Source organism: Phyllobates terribilis, unplaced genomic scaffold (assembly GCF_046119375.1).
Source record: "Phyllobates terribilis strain yellow unplaced genomic scaffold, ASM4611937v1 Scaffold_8__6_contigs__length_399053987, whole genome shotgun sequence".
Classification (NCBI taxonomy): Eukaryota; Metazoa; Chordata; class Amphibia; order Anura; family Dendrobatidae; genus Phyllobates; species Phyllobates terribilis.
Window position 1 is genome coordinate 345,377,739 of NW_027362768.1, and position 21,490 is coordinate 345,399,228.

Here is a 21,490-nt window from a genome sequence, read left to right on the forward strand (position 1 = left end):
CCAACGGTGTTGAGGCGGGTGGGAACAGCCGGGGGTTGAGGGTACTGTGCTAAAAGAGGTGGAGTTATGCAGATCTAAAACGCGTGGATTGCAGCAGCAGCAAGCCGAAAAGTGCAGGCATGTGAGGGATCTAGAGGTTGACAGCATGTCTTCTTAACGGGAGTCCAGGTGGCCATCTCCACAAATGGACTTTTCAGAATCCTTGGGTGGCACCGTAGTCGGAAACCAATTCTGGTTATCGCTTCTCGGCCTTTTGGCTAAGATCAAGTGTAGTATCTGTTCTTATCAGTTTAATATCTGATACGTCCCCTATCTGGGGACCATATATTAAATGGATTTTTAGAACAGGGAGATGGAAAAAGAGCTTGCTCTGTCCACTCCACGCATTGACCTGGTATTGCAGTATCTCCAGGACCGGTGCACCCCTTCTTTAATGCAGTTTCTAAAATCAGAAAGAATTGAATTCAATGCTTTTTGTTCATTTGGCTTGTTTGTCGGATTTTGGGATGGACTCTTTGGCTTTGATTTTCTTCTCCTCATTGGATTTTTCATGTTAAAAGTTGCAGAAGCCAGATGACAAGCTCATTTTGGTTCAACTTCAGCAACTGTGCATTGCATTGCCATGTAATGTAATGCAATGCTATCTATCTAGCTCTCCCTCTATACTTCCTTTTGGATAAACAGACATATTAGGCAAGCATTTTGGAGCTTTCACCTAAATAACTACAGGTGGTGAGATAAGCTGCACAATATAATTGACCTTTCAGTATATTGTTGCACACACACCATCTATTTAGCAAATGCCCTTGTTATCAACAGCAGCCTTTTAAACTCACCTGAGCTAACAGGTATGTGAGCTGGTTACTCTGCTGCGCTTAAAATTTCTTTTTTGGTTTGCTACAATGCCTTTTCTGAAACGTTGTCTCCCTCTGCTGGAACACTGACTTCTTTCATTTAATGCCTGCAGACTATAAAAGAGAAACCAACCCAAAAAGTTTGGTTGATTAGTCTGTGGCATTCTTTTAAACTGTTGCTTATGGCGGTCTCTGTGAGCTTCTCAGTGACATTCAGCCATCCAGGTATCCCGCCTGCAGTAGACGGAATGTGGCAATGGAACGCTGGCTGCGCGTGTCATAATAGGCTCTGAGCCTTTATATACCTGCGCACAGCAGCAGCCACCTTCAGTCTGCTGCTGGACAGCCAGCAGCAGCAGCAGCAGGAGAGGTAATTAATCAGCAACCCTCCTGCTAAGGGTAGACAGCTGCTCGTTCCACCCCCCCCCCGCCTTAATTGGTTCTCCTCCCTTCCAACGGTGTTGAGGCGGGTGGGAACAGCCGGGGGTTGAGGGTACTGTGCTAAAAGAGGTGGAGTTATGCAGATCTAAAACGCGTGGATTGCAGCAGCAGCAAGCCGAAAAGTGCAGGCATGTGAGGGATCTAGAGGTTGACAGCATGTCTTCTTAACGGGAGTCCAGGTGGCCATCTCCACAAATGGACTTTTCAGAATCCTTGGGTGGCACCGTAGTCGGAAACCAATTCTGGTTATCGCTTCTCGGCCTTTTGGCTAAGATCAAGTGTAGTATCTGTTCTTATCAGTTTAATATCTGATACGTCCCCTATCTGGGGACCATATATTAAATGGATTTTTAGAACAGGGAGATGGAAAAAGAGCTTGCTCTGTCCACTCCACGCATTGACCTGGTATTGCAGTATCTCCAGGACCGGTGCACCCCTTCTTTAATGCAGTTTCTAAAATCAGAAAGAATTGAATTCAATGCTTTTTGTTCATTTGGCTTGTTTGTCGGATTTTGGGATGGACTCTTTGGCTTTGCTTTTCTTCTCCTCATTGGATTTTTCATGTTAAATGTTGCAGAAGCCAGATGACAAGCTCATTTTGGATCAACTTCAGCAACTGTGCATTGCATTGCCATGTAATGTAATGCAATGCTATCTATCTAGCTCTCCCTCTATACTTCCTTTTGGATAAACAGACATATTAGGCAAGCATTTTGGAGCTTTCACCTAAATAACTACAGGTGGTGAGATAAGCTGCACAATATAATTGACCTTTCATTATATTGTTGCACACACACCATCTATTTAGCAAATGCCCTTGTTATCAACAGCAGCCTTTTAAACTCACCTGAGCTAACAGGTATGTGAGCTGGTTACTCTGCTGCGCTTAAAATTTCTTTTTTGGTTTGCTACAATGCCTTTTCTGAAATGTTGTCTCCCTCTGCTGGAACACTGACTTCTTTCATTTAATGCCTGCAGACTATAAAAGAGAAACCAACCCAAAAAGTTTGGTTGATTAGTCTGTGGCATTCTTTTAAACTGTTGCTTATGGCGGTCTCTGTGAGCTTCTCAGTGACATTCAGCCATCCAGGTATCCCGCCTGCAGTAGACGGAATGTGGCAATGGAACGCTGGCTGCGCGTGTCATAATAGGCTCTGAGCCTTTATATACCTGCGCACAGCAGCAGCCACCTTCAGTCTGCTGCTGGACAGCCAGCAGCAGCAGCAGCAGGAGAGGTAATTAATCAGCAACCCTCCTGCTAAGGGTAGACAGCTGCTCGTTCCACCCCCCCCCCGCCTTAATTGGTTCTCCTCCCTTCCAACGGTGTTGAGGCGGGTGGGAACAGCCGGGGGTTGAGGGTACTGTGCTAAAAGAGGTGGAGTTATGCAGATCTAAAACGCGTGGATTGCAGCAGCAGCAAGCCGAAAAGTGCAGGCATGTGAGGGATCTAGAGGTTGACAGCATGTCTTCTTAACGGGAGTCCAGGTGGCCATCTCCACAAATGGACTTTTCAGAATCCTTGGGTGGCACCGTAGTCGGAAACCAATTCTGGTTATCGCTTCTCGGCCTTTTGGCTAAGATCAAGTGTAGTATCTGTTCTTATCAGTTTAATATCTGATACGTCCCCTATCTGGGGACCATATATTAAATGGATTTTTAGAACAGGGAGATGGAAAAAGAGCTTGCTCTGTCCACTCCACGCATTGACCTGGTATTGCAGTATCTCCAGGACCGGTGCACCCCTTCTTTAATGCAGTTTCTAAAATCAGAAAGAATTGAATTCAATGCTTTTTGCTCATTTGGCTTGTTTGTCGGATTTTGGGATGGACTCTTTGGCTTTGCTTTTCTTCTCCTCATTGGATTTTTCATGTTAAAAGTTGCAGAAGCCAGATGACAAGCTCATTTTGGTTCAACTTCAGCAACTGTGCATTGCATTGCCATGTAATGTAATGCAATGCTATCTATCTAGCTCTCCCTCTATACTTCCTTTTGGATAAACAGACATATTAGGCAAGCATTTTGGAGCTTTCACCTAAATAACTACAGGTGGTGAAATAAGCTGCACAATATAATTGACCTTTCAGTATATTGTTGCACACACACCATCTATTTAGCAAATGCCCTTGTTATCAACAGCAGCCTTTTAAACTCACCTGAGCTAACAGGTATGTGAGCTGGTTACTCTGCTGCGCTTAAAATTTCTTTTTTGGTTTGCTACAATGCCTTTTCTGAAACGTTGTCTCCCTCTGCTGGAACACTGACTTCTTTCATTTAATGCCTGCAGACTATAAAAGAGAAACCAACCCAAAAAGTTTGGTTGATTAGTCTGTGGCATTCTTTTAAACTGTTGCTTATGGCGGTCTCTGTGAGCTTCTCAGTGACATTCAGCCATCCAGGTATCCCGCCTGCAGTAGACGGAATGTGGCAATGGAACGCTGGCTGCGCGTGTCATAATAGGCTCTGAGCCTTTATATACCTGCGCACAGCAGCAGCCACCTTCAGTCTGCTGCTGGACAGCCAGCAGCAGCAGCAGCAGGAGAGGTAATTAATCAGCAACCCTCCTGCTAAGGGTAGACAGCTGCTCGTTCCACCCCCCCACCCCCCCCGCCTTAATTGGTTCTCCTCCCTTCCAACGGTGTTGAGGCGGGTGGGAACAGCCGGGGGTTGAGGGTACTGTGCTAAAAGAGGTGGAGTTATGCAGATCTAAAACGCGTGGATTGCAGCAGCAGCAAGCCGAAAAGTGCAGGCATGTGAGGGATCTAGAGGTTGACAGCATGTCTTCTTAACGGGAGTCCAGGTGGCCATCTCCACAAATGGACTTTTCAGAATCCTTGGGTGGCACCGTAGTCGGAAACCAATTCTGGTTATCGCTTCTCGGCCTTTTGGCTAAGATCAAGTGTAGTATCTGTTCTTATCAGTTTAATATCTGATACGTCCCCTATCTGGGGACCATATATTAAATGGATTTTTAGAACAGGGAGATGGAAAAAGAGCTTGCTCTGTCCACTCCACGCATTGACCTGGTATTGCAGTATCTCCAGGACTGGTGCACCCCTTCTTTAATGCAGTTTCTAAAATCAGAAAGAATTGAATTCAATGCTTTTTGTTCATTTGGCTTGTTTGTCGGATTTTGGGATGGACTCTTTGGCTTTGCTTTTCTTCTCCTCATTGGATTTTTCATGTTAAAAGTTGCAGAAGCCAGATGACAAGCTCATTTTGGTTCAACTTCAGCAACTGTGCATTGCATTGCCATGTAATGTAATGCAATGCTATCTATCTAGCTCTCCCTCTATACTTCCTTTTGGATAAACAGACATATTAGGCAAGCATTTTGGAGCTTTCACCTAAATAACTACAGGTGGTGAGATAAGCTGCACAATATAATTGACCTTTCAGTATATTGTTGCACACACACCATCTATTTAGCAAATGCCCTTGTTATCAACAGCAGCCTTTTAAACTCACCTGAGCTAACAGGTATGTGAGCTGGTTACTCTGCTGCGCTTAAAATTTCTTTTTTGGTTTGCTACAATGCCTTTTCTGAAACGTTGTCTCCCTCTGCTGGAACACTGACTTCTTTCATTTAATGCCTGCAGACTATAAAAGAGAAACCAACCCAAAAAGTTTGGTTGATTAGTCTGTGGCATTCTTTTAAACTGTTGCTTATGGCGGTCTCTGTGAGCTTCTCAGTGACATTCAGCCATCCAGGTATCCCGCCTGCAGTAGACGGAATGTGGCAATGGAACGCTGGCTGCGCGTGTCATAATAGGCTCTGAGCCTTTATATACCTGCGCACAGCAGCAGCCACCTTCAGTCTGCTGCTGGACAGCCAGCAGCAGCAGCAGCAGGAGAGGTAATTAATCAGCAACCCTCCTGCTAAGGGTAGACAGCTGCTCGTTCCACCCCCCCCCGCCTTAATTGGTTCTCCTCCCTTCCAACGGTGTTGAGGCGGGTGGGAACAGCCGGGGGTTGAGGGTACTGTGCTAAAAGAGGTGGAGTTATGCAGATCTAAAACGCGTGGATTGCAGCAGCAGCAAGCCGAAAAGTGCAGGCATGTGAGGGATCTAGAGGTTGAGAGCATGTCTTCTTAACGGGAGTCCAGGTGGCCATCTCCACAAATGGACTTTTCAGAATCCTTGGGTGGCACCGTAGTCGGAAACCAATTCTGGTTATCGCTTCTCGGCCTTTTGGCTAAGATCAAGTGTAGTATCTGTTCTTATCAGTTTAATATCTGATACGTCCCCTATCTGGGGACCATATATTAAATGGATTTTTAGAACAGGGAGATGGAAAAAGAGCTTGCTCTGTCCACTCCACGCATTGACCTGGTATTGCAGTATCTCCAGGACCGGTGCACCCCTTCTTTAATGCAGTTTCTAAAATCAGAAAGAATTGAATTCAATACTTTTTGTTCATTTGGCTTGTTTGTCGGATTTTGGGATGGACTCTTTGGCTTTGCTTTTCTTCTCCTCATTGGATTTTTCATGTTAAAAGTTGCAGAAGCCAGATGACAAGCTCATTTTGGTTCAACTTCAGCAACTGTGCATTGCATTGCCATGTAATGTAATGCAATGCTATCTATCTAGCTCTCCCTCTATACTTCCTTTTGGATAAACAGACATATTAGGCAAGCATTTTGGAGCTTTCACCTAAATAACTACAGGTGGTGAGATAAGCTGCACAATATAATTGACCTTTCAGTATATTGTTGCACACACACCATCTATTTAGCAAATGCCCTTGTTATCAACAGCAGCCTTTTAAACTCACCTGAGCTAACAGGTATGTGAGCTGGTTACTCTGCTGCGCTTAAAATTTCTTTTTTGGTTTGCTACAATGCCTTTTCTGAAACGTTGTCTCCCTCTGCTGGAACACTGACTTCTTTCATTTAATGCCTGCAGACTATAAAAGAGAAACCAACCCAAAAAGTTTGGTTGATTAGTCTGTGGCATTCTTTTAAACTGTTGCTTATGGCGGTCTCTGTGAGCTTCTCAGTGACATTCAGCCATCCAGGTATCCCGCCTGCAGTAGACGGAATGTGGCAATGGAACGCTGGCTGCGCGTGTCATAATAGGCTCTGAGCCTTTATATACCTGCGCACAGCAGCAGCCACCTTCAGTCTGCTGCTGGACAGCCAGCAGCAGCAGCAGCAGCAGGAGAGGTAATTAATCAGCAACCCTCCTGCTAAGGGTAGACAGCTGCTCGTTCCACCCCCCCCCCCACCTTAATTGGTTCTCCTCCCTTCCAACGGTGTTGAGGCGGGTGGGAACAGCCGGGGGTTGAGGGTACTGTGCTAAAAGAGGTGGAGTTATGCAGATCTAAAACGCGTGGATTGCAGCAGCAGCAAGCCGAAAAGTGCAGGCATGTGAGGGATCTAGAGGTTGACAGCATGTCTTCTTAACGGGAGTCCAGCTGGCCATCTCCACAAATGGACTTTTCAGAATCCTTGGGTGGCACCGTAGTCGGAAACCAATTCTGGTTATCGCTTCTCGGCCTTTTGGCTAAGATCAAGTGTAGTATCTGTTCTTATCAGTTTAATATCTGATACGTCCCCTATCTGGGGACCATATATTAAATGGATTTTTAGAACAGGGAGATGGAAAAAGAGCTTGCTCTGTCCACTCCACGAATTGACCTGGTATTGCAGTATCTCCAGGACCGGTGCACCCCTTCTTTAATGCAGTTTCTAAAATCAGAAAGAATTGAATTCAATGCTTTTTGTTCATTTGGCTTGTTTGTCGGATTTTGGGATGGACTCTTTGGCTTTGCTTTTCTTCTCCTCATTGGATTTTTCATGTTAAAAGTTGCAGAAGCCAGATGACAAGCTCATTTTGGTTCAACTTCAGCAACTGTGCATTGCATTGCCATGTAATGTAATGCAATGCTATCTATCTAGCTCTCCCTCTATACTTCCTTTTGGATAAACAGACATATTAGGCAAGCATTTTGGAGCTTTCACCTAAATAACTACAGGTGGTGAGATAAGCTGCACAATATAATTGACCTTTCAGTATATTGTTGCACACACACCATCTATTTAGCAAATGCCCTTGTTATCAACAGCAGCCTTTTAAACTCACCTGAGCTAACAGGTATGTGAGCTGGTTACTCTGCTGCGCTTAAAATTTCTTTTTTGGTTTGCTACAATGCCTTTTCTGAAACGTTGTCTCCCTCTGCTGGAACACTGACTTCTTTCATTTAATGCCTGCAGACTATAAAAGAGAAACCAACCCAAAAAGTTTGGTTGATTAGTCTGTGGCATTCTTTTAAACTGTTGCTTATGGCGGTCTCTGTGAGCTTCTCAGTGACATTCAGCCATCCAGGTATCCCGCCTGCAGTAGACGGAATGTGGCAATGGAACGCTGGCTGCGCGTGTCATAATAGGCTCTGAGCCTTTATATACCTGCGCACAGCAGCAGCCACCTTCAGTCTGCTGCTGGACAGCCAGCAGCAGCAGCAGCAGGAGAGGTAATTAATCAGCAACCCTCCTGCTAAGGGTAGACAGCTGCTCGTTCCACCCCCCCACCCCCCCCGCCTTAATTGGTTCTCCTCCCTTCCAACGGTGTTGAGGCGGGTGGGAACAGCCGGGGGTTGAGGGTACTGTGCTAAAAGAGGTGGAGTTATGCAGATCTAAAACGCGTGGATTGCAGCAGCAGCAAGCCGAAAAGTGCAGGCATGTGAGGGATCTAGAGGTTGACAGCATGTCTTCTTAACGGGAGTCCAGGTGGCCATCTCCACAAATGGACTTTTCAGAATCCTTGGGTGGCACCGTAGTCGGAAACCAATTCTGGTTATCGCTTCTCGGCCTTTTGGCTAAGATCAAGTGTAGTATCTGTTCTTATCAGTTTAATATCTGATACGTCCCCTATCTGGGGACCATATATTAAATGGATTTTTAGAACAGGGAGATGGAAAAAGAGCTTGCTCTGTCCACTCCACGCATTGACCTGGTATTGCAGTATCTCCAGGACCGGTGCACCCCTTCTTTAATGCAGTTTCTAAAATCAGAAAGAATTGAATTCAATGCTTTTTGTTCATTTGGCTTGTTTGTCGGATTTTGGGATGGACTCTTTGGCTTTGCTTTTCTTCTCCTCATTGGATTTTTCATGTTAAAAGTTGCAGAAGCCAGATGACAAGCTCATTTTGGTTCAACTTCAGCAACTGTGCATTGCATTGCCATGTAATGTAATGCAATGCTATCTATCTAGCTCTCCCTCTATACTTCCTTTTGGATAAACAGACATATTAGGCAAGCATTTTGGAGCTTTCACCTAAATAACTACAGGTGGTGAGATAAGCTGCACAATATAATTGACCTTTCAGTATATTGTTGCACACACACCATCTATTTAGCAAATGCCCTTGTTATCAACAGCAGCCTTTTAAACTCACCTGAGCTAACAGGTATGTGAGCTGGTTACTCTGCTGCGCTTAAAATTTCTTTTTTGGTTTGCTACAATGCCTTTTCTGAAACGTTGTCTCCCTCTGCTGGAACACTGACTTCTTTCATTTAATGCCTGCAGACTATAAAAGAGAAACCAACCCAAAAAGTTTGGTTGATTAGTCTGTGGCATTCTTTTAAACTGTTGCTTATGGCGGTCTCTGTGAGCTTCTCAGTGACATTCAGCCATCCAGGTATCCCGCCTGCAGTAGACGGAATGTGGCAATGGAACGCTGGCTGCGCGTGTCATAATAGGCTCTGAGCCTTTATATACCTGCGCACAGCAGCAGCCACCTTCAGTCTGCTGCTGGACAGCCAGCAGCAGCAGCAGCAGGAGAGGTAATTAATCAGCAACCCTCCTGCTAAGGGTAGACAGCTGCTCGTTCCACCCCCCCCCCCGCCTTAATTGGTTCTCCTCCCTTCCAACGGTGTTGAGGCGGGTGGGAACAGCCGGGGGTTGAGGGTACTGTGCTAAAAGAGGTGGAGTTATGCAGATCTAAAACGCGTGGATTGCAGCAGCAGCAAGCCGAAAAGTGCAGGCATGTGAGGGATCTAGAGGTTGACAGCATGTCTTCTTAACGGGAGTCCAGGTGGCCATCTCCACAAATGGACTTTTCAGAATCCTTGGGTGGCACCGTAGTCGGAAACCAATTCTGGTTATCGCTTCTCGGCCTTTTGGCTAAGATCAAGTGTAGTATCTGTTCTTATCAGTTTAATATCTGATACGTCCCCTATCTGGGGACCATATATTAAATGGATTTTTAGAACAGGGAGATGGAAAAAGAGCTTGCTCTGTCCACTCCACGCATTGACCTGGTATTGCAGTATCTCCAGGACCGGTGCACCCCTTCTTTAATGCAGTTTCTAAAATCAGAAAGAATTGAATTCAATGCTTTTTGTTCATTTGGCTTGTTTGTCGGATTTTGGGATGGACTCTTTGGCTTTGCTTTTCTTCTCCTCATTGGATTTTTCATGTTAAAAGTTGCAGAAGCCAGATGACAAGCTCATTTTGGTTCAACTTCAGCAACTGTGCATTGCATTGCCATGTAATGTAATGCAATGCTATCTATCTAGCTCTCCCTCTATACTTCCTTTTGGATAAACAGACATATTAGGCAAGCATTTTGGAGCTTTCACCTAAATAACTACAGGTGGTGAGATAAGCTGCACAATATAATTGACCTTTCAGTATATTGTTGCACACACACCATCTATTTAGCAAATGCCCTTGTTATCAACAGCAGCCTTTTAAACTCACCTGAGCTAACAGGTATGTGAGCTGGTTACTCTGCTGCGCTTAAAATTTCTTTTTTGGTTTGCTACAATGCCTTTTCTGAAACGTTGTCTCCCTCTGCTGGAACACTGACTTCTTTCATTTAATGCCTGCAGACTATAAAAGAGAAACCAACCCAAAAAGTTTGGTTGATTAGTCTGTGGCATTCTTTTAAACTGTTGCTTATGGCGGTCTCTGTGAGCTTCTCAGTGACATTCAGCCATCCAGGTATCCCGCCTGCAGTAGACGGAATGTGGCAATGGAACGCTGGCTGCGCGTGTCATAATAGGCTCTGAGCCTTTATATACCTGCGCACAGCAGCAGCCACCTTCAGTCTGCTGCTGGACAGCCAGCAGCAGCAGCAGCAGGAGAGGTAATTAATCAGCAACCCTCCTGCTAAGGGTAGACAGCTGCTCGTTCCACCCCCCCCCCCGCCTTAATTGGTTCTCCTCCCTTCCAACGGTGTTGAGGCGGGTGGGAACAGCCGGGGGTTGAGGGTACTGTGCTAAAAGAGGTGGAGTTATGCAGATCTAAAACGCGTGGATTGCAGCAGCAGCAAGCCGAAAAATGCAGGCATGTGAGGGATCTAGAGGTTGACAGCATGTCTTCTTAACGGGAGTCCAGCTGGCCATCTCCACAAATGGACTTTTCAGAATCCTTGGGTGGCACCGTAGTCGGAAACCAATTCTGGTTATCGCTTCTCGGCCTTTTGGCTAAGATCAAGTGTAGTATCTGTTCTTATCAGTTTAATATCTGATACGTCCCCTATCTGGGGACCATATATTAAATGGATTTTTAGAACAGGGAGATGGAAAAAGAGCTTGCTCTGTCCACTCCACGAATTGACCTGGTATTGCAGTATCTCCAGGACCGGTGCACCCCTTCTTTAATGCAGTTTCTAAAATCAGAAAGAATTGAATTCAATGCTTTTTGTTCATTTGGCTTGTTTGTCGGATTTTGGGATGGACTCTTTGGCTTTGCTTTTCTTCTCCTCATTGGATTTTTCATGTTAAAAGTTGCAGAAGCCAGATGACAAGCTCATTTTGGTTCAACTTCAGCAACTGTGCATTGCATTGCCATGTAATGTAATGCAATGCTATCTATCTAGCTCTCCCTCTATACTTCCTTTTGGATAAACAGACATATTAGGCAAGCATTTTGGAGCTTTCACCTAAATAACTACAGGTGGTGAGATAAGCTGCACAATATAATTGACCTTTCAGTATATTGTTGCACACACACCATCTATTTAGCAAATGCCCTTGTTATCAACAGCAGCCTTTTAAACTCACCTGAGCTAACAGGTATGTGAGCTGGTTACTCTGCTGCGCTTAAAATTTCTTTTTTGGTTTGCTACAATGCCTTTTCTGAAACGTTGTCTCCCTCTGCTGGAACACTGACTTCTTTCATTTAATGCCTGCAGACTATAAAAGAGAAACCAACCCAAAAAGTTTGGTTGATTAGTCTGTGGCATTCTTTTAAACTGTTGCTTATGGCGGTCTCTGTGAGCTTCTCAGTGACATTCAGCCATCCAGGTATCCCGCCTGCAGTAGACGGAATGTGGCAATGGAACGCTGGCTGCGCGTGTCATAATAGGCTCTGAGCCTTTATATACCTGCGCACAGCAGCAGCCACCTTCAGTCTGCTGCTGGACAGCCAGCAGCAGCAGCAGCAGGAGAGGTAATTAATCAGCAACCCTCCTGCTAAGGGTAGACAGCTGCTCGTTCCACCCCCCCCCCCGCCTTAATTGGTTCTCCTCCCTTCCAACGGTGTTGAGGCGGGTGGGAACAGCCGGGGGTTGAGGGTACTGTGCTAAAAGAGGTGGAGTTATGCAGATCTAAAACGCGTGGATTGCAGCAGCAGCAAGCCGAAAAGTGCAGGCATGTGAGGGATCTAGAGGTTGACAGCATGTCTTCTTAACGGGAGTCCAGGTGGCCATCTCCACAAATGGACTTTTCAGAATCCTTGGGTGGCACCGTAGTCGGAAACCAATTCTGGTTATCGCTTCTCGGCCTTTTGGCTAAGATCAAGTGTAGTATCTGTTCTTATCAGTTTAATATCTGATACGTCCCCTATCTGGGGACCATATATTAAATGGATTTTTAGAACAGGGAGATGGAAAAAGAGCTTGCTCTGTCCACTCCACGCATTGACCTGGTATTGCAGTATCTCCAGGACCGGTGCACCCCTTCTTTAATGCAGTTTCTAAAATCAGAAAGAATTGAATTCAATGCTTTTTGTTCATTTGGCTTGTTTGTCGGATTTTGGGATGGACTCTTTGGCTTTGCTTTTCTTCTCCTCATTGGATTTTTCATGTTAAAAGTTGCAGAAGCCAGATGACAAGCTCATTTTGGTTCAACTTCAGCAACTGTGCATTGCATTGCCATGTAATGTAATGCAATGCTATCTATCTAGCTCTCCCTCTATACTTCCTTTTGGATAAACAGACATATTAGGCAAGCATTTTGGCTTTCACCTAAATAACTACAGGTGGTGAGATAAGCTGCACAATATAATTGACCTTTCAGTATATTGTTGCACACACACCATCTATTTAGCAAATGCCCTTGTTATCAACAGCAGCCTTTTAAACTCACCTGAGCTAACAGGTATGTGAGCTGGTTACTCTGCTGCGCTTAAAATTTCTTTTTTGGTTTGCTACAATGCCTTTTCTGAAACGTTGTCTCCCTCTGCTGGAACACTGACTTCTTTCATTTAATGCCTGCAGACTATAAAAGAGAAACCAACCCAAAAAGTTTGGTTGATTAGTCTGTGGCATTCTTTTAAACTGTTGCTTATGGCGGTCTCTGTGAGCTTCTCAGTGACATTCAGCCATCCAGGTATCCCGCCTGCAGTAGACGGAATGTGGCAATGGAACGCTGGCTGCGCGTGTCATAATAGGCTCTGAGCCTTTATATACCTGCGCACAGCAGCAGCCACCTTCAGTCTGCTGCTGGACAGCCAGCAGCAGCAGCAGCAGGAGAGGTAATTAATCAGCAACCCTCCTGCTAAGGGTAGACAGCTGCTCGTTCCACCCCCCCCCCGCCTTAATTGGTTCTCCTCCCTTCCAATGGTGTTGAGGCGGGTGGGAACAGCCGGGGGTTGAGGGTACTGTGCTAAAAGAGGTGGAGTTATGCAGATCTAAAACGCGTGGATTGCAGCAGCAGCAAGCCGAAAAGTGCAGGCATGTGAGGGATCTAGAGGTTGACAGCATGTCTTCTTAACGGGAGTCCAGCTGGCCATCTCCACAAATGGACTTTTCAGAATCCTTGGGTGGCACCGTAGTCGGAAACCAATTCTGGTTATCGCTTCTCGGCCTTTTGGCTAAGATCAAGTGTAGTATCTGTTCTTATCAGTTTAATATCTGATACGTCCCCTATCTGGGGACCATATATTAAATGGATTTTTAGAACAGGGAGATGGAAAAAGAGCTTGCTCTGTCCACTCCACGAATTGACCTGGTATTGCAGTATCTCCAGGACCGGTGCACCCCTTCTTTAATGCAGTTTCTAAAATCAGAAAGAATTGAATTCAATGCTTTTTGTTCATTTGGCTTGTTTGTCGGATTTTGGGATGGACTCTTTGGCTTTGCTTTTCTTCTCCTCATTGGATTTTTCATGTTAAAAGTTGCAGAAGCCAGATGACAAGCTCATTTTGGTTCAACTTCAGCAACTGTGCATTGCATTGCCATGTAATGTAATGCAATGCTATCTATCTAGCTCTCCCTCTATACTTCCTTTTGGATAAACAGACATATTAGGCAAGCATTTTGGAGCTTTCACCTAAATAACTACAGGTGGTGAGATAAGCTGCACAATATAATTGACCTTTCAGTATATTGTTGCACACACACCATCTATTTAGCAAATGCCCTTGTTATCAACAGCAGCCTTTTAAACTCACCTGAGCTAACAGGTATGTGAGCTGGTTACTCTGCTGCGCTTAAAATTTCTTTTTTGGTTTGCTACAATGCCTTTTCTGAAACGTTGTCTCCCTCTGCTGGAACACTGACTTCTTTCATTTAATGCCTGCAGACTATAAAAGAGAAACCAACCCAAAAAGTTTGGTTGATTAGTCTGTGGCATTCTTTTAAACTGTTGCTTATGGCGGTCTCTGTGAGCTTCTCAGTGACATTCAGCCATCCAGGTATCCCGCCTGCAGTAGACGGAATGTGGCAATGGAACGCTGGCTGCGCGTGTCATAATAGGCTCTGAGCCTTTATATACCTGCGCACAGCAGCAGCCACCTTCAGTCTGCTGCTGGACAGCCAGCAGCAGCAGCAGCAGGAGAGGTAATTAATCAGCAACCCTCCTGCTAAGGGTAGACAGCTGCTCGTTCCACCCCCCCCCCGCCTTAATTGGTTCTCCTCCCTTCCAACGGTGTTGAGGCGGGTGGGAACAGCCGGGGGTTGAGGGTACTGTGCTAAAAGAGGTGGAGTTATGCAGATCTAAAACGCGTGGATTGCAGCAGCAGCAAGCCGAAAAGTGCAGGCATGTGAGGGATCTAGAGGTTGACAGCATGTCTTCTTAACGGGAGTCCAGGTGGCCATCTCCACAAATGGACTTTTCAGAATCCTTGGGTGGCACCGTAGTCGGAAACCAATTCTGGTTATCGCTTCTCGGCCTTTTGGCTAAGATCAAGTGTAGTATCTGTTCTTATCAGTTTAATATCTGATACGTCCCCTATCTGGGGACCATATATTAAATGGATTTTTAGAACAGGGAGATGGAAAAAGAGCTTGCTCTGTCCACTCCACGCATTGACCTGGTATTGCAGTATCTCCAGGACCGGTGCACCCCTTCTTTAATGCAGTTTCTAAAATCAGAAAGAATTGAATTCAATGCTTTTTGTTCATTTGGCTTGTTTGTCGGATTTTGGGATGGACTCTTTGGCTTTGCTTTTCTTCTCCTCATTGGATTTTTCATGTTAAAAGTTGCAGAAGCCAGATGACAAGCTCATTTTGGTTCAACTTCAGCAACTGTGCATTGCATTGCCATGTAATGTAATGCAATGCTATCTATCTAGCTCTCCCTCTATACTTCCTTTTGGATAAACAGACATATTAGGCAAGCATTTTGGAGCTTTCACCTAAATAACTACAGGTGGTGAGATAAGCTGCACAATATAATTGACCTTTCAGTATATTGTTGCACACACACCATCTATTTAGCAAATGCCCTTGTTATCAACAGCAGTCTTTTAAACTCACCTGAGCTAACAGGTATGTGAGCTGGTTACTCTGCTGCGCTTAAAATTTCTTTTTTGGTTTGCTACAATGCCTTTTCTGAAACGTTGTCTCCCTCTGCTGGAACACTGACTTCTTTCATTTAATGCTTGCAGACTATAAAAGAGAAACCAACCCAAAAAGTTTGGTTGATTAGTCTGTGGCATTCTTTTAAACTGTTGCTTATGGCGGTCTCTGTGAGCTTCTCAGTGACATTCAGCCATCCAGGTATCCCGCCTGCAGTAGACGGAATGTGGCAATGGAACGCTAGCTGCGCGTGTCATAATAGGCTCTGAGCCTTTATATACCTGCGCACAGCAGCAGCCACCTTCAGTCTGCTGCTGGACAGCCAGCAGCAGCAGCAGGAGAGGTAATTAATCAGCAACCCTCCTGCTAAGGGTAGACAGCTGCTCGTTCCACCCCCCCCCCGCCTTAATTGGTTCTCCTCCATTCCAACGGTGTTGAGGCGGGTGGGAACAGCCGGGGGTTGAGGGTACTGTGCTAAAAGAGGTGGAGTTATGCAGATCTAAAACGCGTGGATTGCAGCAGCAGCAAGCCGAAAAGTGCAGGCATGTGAGGGATCTAGAGGTTGACAGCATGTCTTCTTAACGGGAGTCCAGCTGGCCATCTCCACAAATGGACTTTTCAGAATCCTTGGGTGGCACCGTAGTCGGAAACCAATTCTGGTTATCGCTTCTCGGCCTTTTGGCTAAGATCAAGTGTAGTATCTGTTCTTATCAGTTTAATATCTGATACGTCCCCTATCTGGGGACCATATATTAAATGGATTTTTAGAACAGGGAGATGGAAAAAGAGCTTGCTCTGTCCACTCCACGAATTGACCTGGTATTGCAGTATTTCCAGCACCGGTGCACCCCTTCTTTAATGCAGTTTCTAAAGTCAGAAAGAATTGAATTCAATGCTTTTTGTTCATTTGGCTTGTTTGTCGGATTTTGGGATGGACTCTTTGGCTTTGCTTTTCTTCTCCTCATTGGATTTTTCATGTTAAAAGTTGCAGAAGCCAGATGACAAGCTCATTTTGGTTCAACTTCAGCAACTGTGCATTGCATTGCCATGTAATGTAATGCAATGCTATCTATCTAGCTCTCCCTCTATACTTCCTTTTGGATAAACAGACATATTAGGCAAGCATTTTGGAGCTTTCACCTAAATAACTACAGGTGGTGAGATAAGCTGCACAATATAATTGACCTTTCAGTATATTGTTGCACACACACCATCTATTTAGCAAATGCCCTTGTTATCAACAGCAGCCTTTTAAACTCACCTGAGCTAACAGGTATGTGAGCTGGTTACTCTGCTGCGCTTAAAATTTCTTTTTTGGTTTGCTACAATGCCTTTTCTGAAACGTTGTCTCCCTCTGCTGGAACACTGACTTCTTTCATTTAATGCCTGCAGACTATAAAAGAGAAACCAACCCAAAAAGTTTGGTTGATTAGTCTGTGGCATTCTTTTAAACTGTTGCTTATGGCGGTCTCTGTGAGCTTCTCAGTGACATTCAGCCATCCAGGTATCCCGCCTGCAGTAGACGGAATGTGGCAATGGAACGCTGGCTGCGCGTGTCATAATAGGCTCTGAGCCTTTATATACCTGCGCACAGCAGCAGCCACCTTCAGTCTGCTGCTGGATAGCCAGCAGCAGCAGCAGCAGGAGAGGTAATTAATCAGCAACCCTCCTGCTAAGGGTAGACAGCTGCTCGTTCCACCCCCCCCCCCGCCTTAATTGGTTCTCCTCCCTTCCAACGGTGTTGAGGCGGGTGGGAACAGCCGGGGGTTGAGGGTACTGTGCTAAAAGAGGTGGAGTTATGCAGATCTAAAACGCGTGGATTGCAGCAGCAGCAAGCCGAAAAGTGCAGGCATGTGAGGGATCTAGAGGTTGACAGCATGTCTTCTTAACGGGAGTCCAGGTGGCCATCTCCACAAATGGACTTTTCAGAATCCTTGGGTGGCACCGTAGTCGGAAACCAATTCTGGTTATCGCTTCTCGGCCTTTTGGCTAAGATCAAGTGTAGTATCTGTTCTTATCAGTTTAATATCTGATACGTCCCCTATCTGGGGACCATATATTAAATGGATTTTTAGAACAGGGAGATGGAAAAAGAGCTTGCTCTGTCCACTCCACGCATTGACCTGGTATTGCAGTATCTCCAGGACCGGTGCACCCCTTCTTTAATGCAGTTTCTAAAATCAGAAAGAATTGAATTCAATGCTTTTTGTTCATTTGGCTTGTTTGTCGGATTTTGGGATGGACTCTTTGGCTTTGCTTTTCTTCTCCTCATTGGATTTTTCATGTTAAAAGTTGCAGAAGCCAGATGACAAGCTCATTTTGGTTCAACTTCAGCAACTGTGCATTGCATTGCCATGTAATGTAATGCAATGCTATCTATCTAGCTCTCCCTCTATACTTCCTTTTGGATAAACAGACATATTAGGCAAGCATTTTGGAGCTTTCACCTAAATAACTACAGGTGGTGAGATAAGCTGCACAATATAATTGACCTTTCAGTATATTGTTGCACACACACCATCTATTTAGCAAATGCCCTTGTTATCAACAGCAGCCTTTTAAACTCACCTGAGCTAACAGGTATGTGAGCTGGTTACTCTGCTGCGCTTAAAATTTCTTTTTTGGTTTGCTACAATGCCTTTTCTGAAACGTTGTCTCCCTCTGCTGGAACACTGACTTCTTTCATTTAATGCCTGCAGACTATAAAAGAGAAACCAACCCAAAAAGTTTGGTTGATTAGTCTGTGGCATTCTTTTAAACTGTTGCTTATGGCGGTCTCTGTGAGCTTCTCAGTGACATTCAGCCATCCAGGTATCCCGCCTGCAGTAGACGGAATGTGGCAATGGAACGCTGGCTGCGCGTGTCATAATAGGCTCTGAGCCTTTATATACCTGCGCACAGCAGCAGCCACCTTCAGTCTGCTGCTGGACAGCCAGCAGCAGCAGCAGCAGGAGAGGTAATTAATCAGCAACCCTCCTGCTAAGGGTAGACAGCTGCTCGTTCCACCCCCCCCCCGCCTTAATTGGTTCTCCTCCCTTCCAACGGTGTTGAGGCGGGTGGGAACAGCCGGGGGTTGAGGGTACTGTGCTAAAAGAGGTGGAGTTATGCAGATCTAAAACGCGTGGATTGCAGCAGCAGCAAGCCGAAAAGTGCAGGCATGTGAGGGATCTAGAGGTTGACAGCATGTCTTCTTAACGGGAGTCCAGGTGGCCATCTCCACAAATGGACTTTTCAGAATCCTTGGGTGGCACCGTAGTCGGAAACCAATTCTGGTTATCGCTTCTCGGCCTTTTGGCTAAGATCAAGTGTAGTATCTGTTCTTATCAGTTTAATATCTGATACGTCCCCTATCTGGGGACCATATATTAAATGGATTTTTAGAACAGGGAGATGGAAAAAGAGCTTGCTCTGTCCACTCCACGCATTGACCTGGTATTGCAGTATCTCCAGGACCGGTGCACCCCTTCTTTAATGCAGTTTCTAAAATCAGAAAGAATTGAATTCAATGCTTTTTGTTCATTTGGCTTGTTTGTCGGATTTTGGGATGGACTCTTTGGCTTTGCTTTTCTTCTCCTCATTGGATTTTTCATGTTAAAAGTTGCAGAAGCCAGATGACAAGCTCATTTTGGTTCAACTTCAGCAACTGTGCATTGCATTGCCATGTAATGTAATGCAATGCTATCTATCTAGCTCTCCCTCTATACTTCCTTTTGGATAAACAGACATATTAGGCAAGCATTTTGGAGCTTTCACCTAAATAACTACAGGTGGTGAGATAAGCTGCACAATATAATTGACCTTTCAGTATATTGTTGCACACACACCATCTATTTAGCAAATGCCCTTGTTATCAACAGCAGCCTTTTAAACTCACCTGAGCTAACAGGTATGTGAGCTGGTTACTCTGCTGCGCTTAAAATTTCTTTTTTGGTTTGCTACAATGCCTTTTCTGAAACGTTGTCTCCCTCTGCTGGAACACTGACTTCTTTCATTTAATGCCTGCAGACTATGAAAGAGAAACCAACCCAAAAAGTTTGGTTGATTAGTCTGTGGCATTCTTTTAAACTGTTGCTTATGGCGGTCTCTGTGAGCTTCTCAGTGACATTCAGCCATCCAGGTATCCCGCCTGCAGTAGACGGAATGTGGCAATGGAACGCTGGCTGCGCGTGTCATAATAGGCTCTGAGCCTTTATATACCTGCGCACAGCAGCAGCCACCTTCAGTCTGCTGCTGGACAGCCAGCAGCAGCAGCAGCAGGAGAGGTAATTAATCAGCCAGCCTCCTGCTAAGTGTAGACAGCTGCTCGTTCCACCCCCCCCCCGCCTTAATTGGTTCTCCTCCCTTCCAACGGTGTTGAGGCGGGTGGGAACAGCCGGGGGTTGAGGGTACTGTGCTAAAAGAGGTGGAGTTATGCAGATCTAAAACGCGTGGATTGCAGCAGCAGCAAGCCGAAAAGTGCAGGCATGTGAGGGATCTAGAGGTTGACAGCATGTCTTCTTAACGGGAGTCCAGGTGGCCATCTCCACAAATGGACTTTTCAGAATCCTTGGGTGGCACCGTAGTCGGAAACCAATTCTGGTTATCGCTTCTCGGCCTTTTGGCTAAGATCAAGTGTAGTATCTGTTCTTATCAGTTTAATATCTGATACGTCCCCTATCTGGGGACCATATATTAAATGGATTTTTAGAACAGGGAGATGGAAAAAGAGCTTGCTCTGTCCACTCCACGCATTGACCTGGTATTGCAGTATCTCCAGGACCGGTGCACCCCTTCTTTAATGCAGTTTCTAAAATCAGAAAGAATTGAATTCAATGCTTTTTGTTCATTTGGCTTGTTTGTCGGAATTTGGGATGGACTCTTTGGCTTTGCTTTTCTTCTCCTCATTGGATTTTTCATGTTAAAAGTTGCAGAAGCCAGATGACAAGCTCATTTTGGTTCAACTTCAGCAACTGTGCATTGCATTGCCATGTAATGTAATGCAATGCTATCTATCTAGCTCTCCCTCTATACTTCCTTTTGGATAAACAGACATATTAGGCAAGCATTTTGGAGCTTTCACCTAAATAACTACAGGTGGTGAGATAAGCTGCACAATATAATTGACCTTTCAGTATATTGTTGCACACACACCATCTATTTAGCAAATGCCCTTGTTATCAACAGCAGCCTTTTAAACTCACCTGAGCTAACAGGTATGTGAGCTGGTTACTCTGCTGCGCTTAAAATTTCTTTTTCGGTTTGCTACAATGCCTTTTCTGAAACGTTGTCTCCCTCTGCTGGAACACTGACTTCTTTCATTTAATGCCTGCAGACTATAAAAGAGAAACCAACCCAAAAAGTTTGGTTGATTAGTCTGTGGCATTCTTTTAAACTGTTGCTTATGGCGGTCTCTGTGAGCTTCTCAGTGACATTCAGCCATCCAGGTATCCCGCCTGCAGTAGACGGAATGTGGCAATGGAACGCTGGCTGCGCGTGTCATAATAGGCTCTGAGCCTTTATATACCTGCGCACAGCAGCAGCCACCTTCAGTCTGCTGCTGGACAGCCAGCAGCAGCAGCAGCAGGAGAGGTAATTAATCAGCAACCCTCCTGCTAAGGGTAGACAGCTGCTCGTTCCACCCCCCCCCCCGCCTTAATTGGTTCTCCTCCCTTCCAACGATGTTGAGGCGGGTGGGAACAGCCGGGGGTTGAGGGTACTGTGCTAAAAGAGGTGGAGTTATGCAGATCTAAAACGCGTGGATTGCAGCAGCAGCAAGCCGAAAAGTGCAGGCATGTGAGGGATCTAGAGGTTGACAGCATGTCTTCTTAACGGGAGTCCAGCTGGCCATCTCCACAAATGGACTTTTCAGAATCCTTGGGTGGCACCGTAGTCGGAAACCAATTCTGGTTATCGCTTCTCGGCCTTTTGGCTAAGATCAAGTGTAGTATCTGTTCTTATCAGTTTAATATCTGATACGTCCCCTATCTGGGGACCATATATTAAATGGATTTTTAGAACAGGGAGATGGAAAAAGAGCTTGCTCTGTCCACTCCACGAATTGACCTGGTATTGCAGTATCTCCAGGACCAGTGCACCCCTTCTTTAATGCAGTTTCTAAAGTCAGAAAGAATTGAATTCAATGCTTTTTGTTCATTTGGCTTGTTTGTCGGATTTTGGGATGGACTCTTTGGCTTTGCTTTTCTTCTCCTCATTGGATTTTTCATGTTAAAAGTTGCAGAAGCCAGATGACA

General features: G+C 45.3%; 17 non-coding genes across 17 annotated transcripts; all 17 read left to right on the forward strand.

The window, feature by feature from the left end:
* Positions 1-237: 237 nt before the first annotated feature.
* LOC141159374 (U2 spliceosomal RNA) lies at positions 238-428 on the forward strand. Its single transcript, XR_012249382.1, has one exon. It is a non-coding gene; the product is annotated as a U2 spliceosomal RNA (small nuclear RNA).
* A 1,115-nt stretch (positions 429-1,543) lies between these two features.
* LOC141159386 (U2 spliceosomal RNA) lies at positions 1,544-1,734 on the forward strand. Its single transcript, XR_012249393.1, has one exon. It is a non-coding gene; the product is annotated as a U2 spliceosomal RNA (small nuclear RNA).
* A 1,115-nt stretch (positions 1,735-2,849) lies between these two features.
* Positions 2,850-3,040, forward strand: LOC141159397 (U2 spliceosomal RNA). The gene has a single exon (XR_012249404.1). It is a non-coding gene; the product is annotated as a U2 spliceosomal RNA (small nuclear RNA).
* Positions 3,041-4,161: 1,121 nt separating this feature from the next.
* Positions 4,162-4,352, forward strand: LOC141159566 (U2 spliceosomal RNA). Its single transcript, XR_012249570.1, has one exon. It is a non-coding gene; the product is annotated as a U2 spliceosomal RNA (small nuclear RNA).
* Positions 4,353-5,466: 1,114 nt separating this feature from the next.
* Positions 5,467-5,657, forward strand: LOC141159408 (U2 spliceosomal RNA). The gene has a single exon (XR_012249415.1). It is a non-coding gene; the product is annotated as a U2 spliceosomal RNA (small nuclear RNA).
* Positions 5,658-6,776: 1,119 nt separating this feature from the next.
* LOC141159858 (U2 spliceosomal RNA) lies at positions 6,777-6,967 on the forward strand. The gene has a single exon (XR_012249853.1). It is a non-coding gene; the product is annotated as a U2 spliceosomal RNA (small nuclear RNA).
* A 1,121-nt stretch (positions 6,968-8,088) lies between these two features.
* Positions 8,089-8,279, forward strand: LOC141159419 (U2 spliceosomal RNA). The gene has a single exon (XR_012249426.1). It is a non-coding gene; the product is annotated as a U2 spliceosomal RNA (small nuclear RNA).
* Positions 8,280-9,395: 1,116 nt separating this feature from the next.
* LOC141159430 (U2 spliceosomal RNA) lies at positions 9,396-9,586 on the forward strand. Its single transcript, XR_012249437.1, has one exon. It is a non-coding gene; the product is annotated as a U2 spliceosomal RNA (small nuclear RNA).
* A 1,116-nt stretch (positions 9,587-10,702) lies between these two features.
* LOC141159860 (U2 spliceosomal RNA) lies at positions 10,703-10,893 on the forward strand. The gene has a single exon (XR_012249854.1). It is a non-coding gene; the product is annotated as a U2 spliceosomal RNA (small nuclear RNA).
* A 1,116-nt stretch (positions 10,894-12,009) lies between these two features.
* Positions 12,010-12,200, forward strand: LOC141159442 (U2 spliceosomal RNA). Its single transcript, XR_012249449.1, has one exon. It is a non-coding gene; the product is annotated as a U2 spliceosomal RNA (small nuclear RNA).
* Positions 12,201-13,313: 1,113 nt separating this feature from the next.
* On the forward strand, positions 13,314-13,504 carry LOC141159861 (U2 spliceosomal RNA). Its single transcript, XR_012249855.1, has one exon. It is a non-coding gene; the product is annotated as a U2 spliceosomal RNA (small nuclear RNA).
* Positions 13,505-14,619: 1,115 nt separating this feature from the next.
* Positions 14,620-14,810, forward strand: LOC141159453 (U2 spliceosomal RNA). Its single transcript, XR_012249460.1, has one exon. It is a non-coding gene; the product is annotated as a U2 spliceosomal RNA (small nuclear RNA).
* A 1,112-nt stretch (positions 14,811-15,922) lies between these two features.
* LOC141160054 (U2 spliceosomal RNA) lies at positions 15,923-16,113 on the forward strand. Its single transcript, XR_012250042.1, has one exon. It is a non-coding gene; the product is annotated as a U2 spliceosomal RNA (small nuclear RNA).
* Positions 16,114-17,229: 1,116 nt separating this feature from the next.
* On the forward strand, positions 17,230-17,420 carry LOC141159465 (U2 spliceosomal RNA). The gene has a single exon (XR_012249471.1). It is a non-coding gene; the product is annotated as a U2 spliceosomal RNA (small nuclear RNA).
* Positions 17,421-18,535: 1,115 nt separating this feature from the next.
* Positions 18,536-18,726, forward strand: LOC141159476 (U2 spliceosomal RNA). Its single transcript, XR_012249482.1, has one exon. It is a non-coding gene; the product is annotated as a U2 spliceosomal RNA (small nuclear RNA).
* Positions 18,727-19,841: 1,115 nt separating this feature from the next.
* On the forward strand, positions 19,842-20,032 carry LOC141159487 (U2 spliceosomal RNA). Its single transcript, XR_012249493.1, has one exon. It is a non-coding gene; the product is annotated as a U2 spliceosomal RNA (small nuclear RNA).
* Positions 20,033-21,148: 1,116 nt separating this feature from the next.
* Positions 21,149-21,339, forward strand: LOC141159765 (U2 spliceosomal RNA). The gene has a single exon (XR_012249764.1). It is a non-coding gene; the product is annotated as a U2 spliceosomal RNA (small nuclear RNA).
* Positions 21,340-21,490: the final 151 nt, after the last annotated feature.